A 4,386-nucleotide genomic window follows, 5' to 3' on the forward strand; every position below is an offset into this window, starting at 1 on the left:
GGCTGGGCTGGGGTTGGGGTTGGGGTTGGGCTGGGCTGGGCTTCGCGTGGGGTCGCGGTTCCCGTGGGATTGGGGATCTCGTGGAATCAGGGCTTAAACGGGAGCGAGTGTGCGTGGTTTTGGGGTTTGCATGGAGTTGGGGTTGGCGTGGGGCTAGGATTAGCATGGGGCCCTGCTTGCACTGCTGAGAGAAGATGTGTTGGGGGACCCAGCGTCGGTCCTCCCTGCCGAGGAGAGTGGTGCCCCCAGCAATGTGTGACCCCACCGGTGTTGTGGTGGGGGAGCCAGCACCAGGCACAGCAGGAGTTGGCAGCCACCTGCCCTGCTGCACCCTCTTGCACCCCTCCAGGCACAGGGGGAGAGCCCCCACATCACAGAGAAGCCCTTACTAAAAAGTATGCAGCTTCTGGGGTGAGAGTGCCTGTTGGAAATGCTGGTCCCATATAGGATAGGGATGGGTTCTCCCAGCTAGATCTCTGCCATCTTCCCACAGCATCTCCCCCCCTTGTCCCAGAAAGTTGTGTTCCCCCTTGTGCTGGGTCCCCCCTTGTGCCAAAGGTGATGCTTCTGCAGTAGAACACTGAGTCCCCAGCAGATCTCGGCACATTGCTCTGCACTGAAGGGTTCTTCTGCAAGTTAAGGTCTAGAAATTATCTGCTGCTAATTATTACTAATTTTTTGACATGCTCACGCTGCCTTAGCGCCCCACCATCAGCCTCGGTTGTTTTTGAAGTCGCTGTGCTGTGCGTACTGGTGTCAGTGGGCTGTAGTTGCTGGAAGGTGGCAGGAGGAAAGTCAGAAAGGCCCCGGGGTGCTGGTGTGCCCCCCTGCATGGGTGTCCCTTCGCAGCAGCAGCTGTGAGAGCTCGGCTGCCTCGGACCATGCGGCCAAAACACAACCCACTGCTGGGGGGTGTGGGGGGAGCAGGCACAGAGCTTGCACAGCCCCGGAGCCAGCAAGTGCCTTTATTTACAGTACTTGCAGGCTTAGCTGCTTCTCCGTATCACGGAACAAAGCCCCCCACTCTTCTCCCTGTCATACAATCAGACATTTCTGGGCTGGTTTGTGACTCTAAAAGCTCACAAGAAGGAGCATAAGACAGGGAGAAACAGCAGTGCTGAGGCCCAGGTGTTGAGTGTCACACGTTTACTGAAATGCGGAAATTTAAGTCAGTCATTTGCCCACAGACACCTCCCTTCCTGCCTTTACCCACTCTCAAGCTTTTCTGCTCAGTCTTAAGGCACCACTCACCATGAGCTCTACTGCTTTGACTAAGTTGCAGGTTAATCCTGAAAGTAGCACCAAAAACCCCCTTTGTGGCAAAAAGTGGTAAAGGCAGACATCAAGCCTCTCCTGCCCATGGTCTCCCGTGCAGGGTAGTAAAAAGCAGGGTGGGAGACCTTCACCCACCAACTGCTGATGGGTGAACTTGCAGAGCTGGTCCCTTGGGGTTTCTTGGGGATGGGGGAGCCCTCAAACCCCAGGGGTGAGCCCCAGCAGATGTGGGGTGAGCATCATGGGGCTTGGGTCTGTGAAGGGGCTGGGGGCTGCAGAGGCTTTAGGGGCTGGTCCCAGGTTGGAGGTGACCTTGGGAAGCCTGGGCTGGGTCCCGTGGGTGGACGCATACCAGGCACTGCTGCATGATGCCTGGGGGAGCTGGCTTGGCAGCCTCATCCTTCCCATCACCGGCCTGTGGGAGCGGGGCAATAAACAGGCACAGGCGCAGGTGCCACCACCAGAGCCTGGCCCTGAGCTGCTGACACCATCCCCTGGGTCCCTTCCCCTCCTGGCTCCATCCACCCACGCTCGGCTGCTCACCATCACTGCTGTTCAGCTGTGCACCCAGCATGAGAGAGGCCAAGATGCCTCCCCTAAAGATCAGTGCTGAGGCTTGGCCACCCTCCAGGATTGGGGTGAATTTATTTTGGAGATATAGGAACTATATGTAGCAACAGGAGCCAGGGAAAGGTCAGGATGCGAAACTCAGGGCTGTCAACGTTGTGAAGGGTTCATGCACAGCGTGCGGCACAGATCTGACTGTACAAGAGGTGATAGTCATCTTGTAACAACCGTCACCAGAGGAAAAACAGCAGCAGAGTCAGAGACAGCTCTCATGGACCTGCCCCAGTGTTGCTCTGGTGGCACTGAGCATCTGCTACAGGTTCTGAGGAGGTTTTAGGGACACGAGCCAAATCCTGGCCCCCATCTCCACAACCACAAAGCAAAACTTTGTCCCCAGGAGCAGCGCTTGTTTCCTGCCTCTTTGTGATTTCTTTCACTGGTGGTAATGTTGCATGGTTTAGTTGCTTAACTCACTTGTAAAACCGGAAAAGAGGAAGAAAACTAACAATACAGAACCGCACCTCACACTCACAGCTGAAGCAGAGCTGCAGCCGACCCAGCTGCCCCGCATGGGCTGCCTCTGCACGGGTGCTCCCCTCCACTGGCACCTTTTGAGGTGCCTCAGGTTCTGCTGGAAATCCCTGATTAATCCATCCCTAAACAGTTTTGCTCCAGACCATAAGAAATACTTAGTTCTAAGAAGGTGGATACCTTTTTTTTTAAATAGCTAGAAGGTATTTTTTGGCATGAGCCTCTTCAGAGCCAGAGCCAGATGTTTCCATGCCGAGACCTTACAGGATAAGCAGCACTGTCGATGGTCTGCACCTGTGGGATGTTTTGGGCTGATTCTTCCCTGGGCCAAAGCCATTTCAGCTGGAGCAACTCCCAACCTGCTTCTTGTACACACAGTGGATACCAGGACTATCTTCCAGCTCTCCAAAATGCACTGGGCAATACCAGGCGCAGGTGCCAGGTGCTGCTGTGGAAGTGGCAGCAAAAGGTGCCTCCATATTTCAGTCAGTTTTCAGCCACATTTTGCTTTTCACTTTGGTGGTGGAGCTCTCATCTCAAAGCACAATGAAGTGCTTCGGAGTCAAATTAGCTCTAGACACTTTTAATTGCTCCTAGAGGTAGGAAGGGTGCCTCGCTCATAGCCTCGGGGCAGGTACTTAGATTTGTCTGCTGATGCTGGCACACCTCTTGCTTCCTTCAGCCCTTTCTGAGTTCAGTGCAGTTGTCTCAAATCACCCTCCTTGAGGGGCTCTGAGGCCCCGTCCCACTGGTCTGGGGCATGGGGGAGAGGTGAAAGTGACCTGGATCCATGCTGGGGAATTGCTCATGCTATATGGGGTGACCAGGGCTGACCAGCCCTGGGCTCTTTGTCCTTGGACATTGCCTTCGCCAGCAAGCAGAACACGTGCAGTGGAGGTGGTTTGGGCAGGTGAAGTGGGGGGTTACTCCTGGGGGAGGTACCAGCATCCCACTCCCCGCAAGGCTCAGATCCTCAGATGCCAAACCCTTGAAGGCCGCGTGATCCCACTGTGCCAGGATAGTCTCCCCACACAGCACTTGCTTTGCAGTAGTAAAACTATGGGAGTGGCCTTTTGAGGTTCCCATGATGCCCCCGGACTTGTAGAGCTTTCGCTGTCCATCCACCCATCCCCACCAGACTCCAAAACCCAGCTCAGGACATGGGGTACATTAAATAGCAGGGGGATGCACATCAGCATCAGATGGGAGCAGGGGGCAGGCTGGGGACCCTTTGTAGGTAGGGGTTGGTGGCATCCTGGTGCACCCCACATTTGCAGGGCGAGCCATGTCAGCAACGAGAACAAACCCTGCGAATCCCAATCTCCTCACCCCACTGCCTGGGCCGTGTTGAACGCCGCGGCTGCTCGCGCCATAGAAGGGAAGATGAAACTGTGGCTTCCTGGAGCTCAGAGTCCTGCTCGCTCTGGCAATGTGCTTCCCTCTGATGCGTCAGGAAGGGAGTGCAGGGCAGGCAGAGGCAGGGATGACTGTTTGCTTTGCTTCGCTTTTTTCCCAAGCCAGGCTCCCTAATCTGGTCTGTATTTGCCCATGCCACAGTGACAGTGGGGCCAAGCCAGGGTGCAGCCGGCACACCAGGGTCCCCAGCACCCCAGGGGCTGCAGGGCTGGTTTCAGTAGGGACCCATATATTTAGGGGCAGCTTTGCCAGGGCTGGAGGGCAGCAATGTGTCTGCAGGTGGATTCCCTCCCCCATGGTGCATCCGCATCCCTGCCCAGAAGTATGACCTGGTAATGGGCATCAGGGGCAAGATTTGCCCTGCACTGGGGAGGCAGAGCTGTGAGCGCAGCCGAGCTTGGCTTCTGTCCTTCAGCAACAGATAAAAATATAGCCATCTCTCTTATTATTTTTTTTTTCTCTCCCAAGTGACTAAATAAAACCTATGCAGGGCTGGAAAGCATCCCACAGAGCTGTGTTGCTGAAGGCAGCTCCCGGCTCTGGGTTATATCAGCCCCACAGCAGCAGTTGGGAGCGTGCGGGGCTGAGCAGCGCATT

This window comes from Mesitornis unicolor, unplaced genomic scaffold (genome assembly GCF_000695765.1).
Source record: "Mesitornis unicolor isolate BGI_N332 unplaced genomic scaffold, ASM69576v1 scaffold26954, whole genome shotgun sequence".
NCBI classification, from domain to species: Eukaryota; Metazoa; Chordata; class Aves; order Mesitornithiformes; family Mesitornithidae; genus Mesitornis; species Mesitornis unicolor.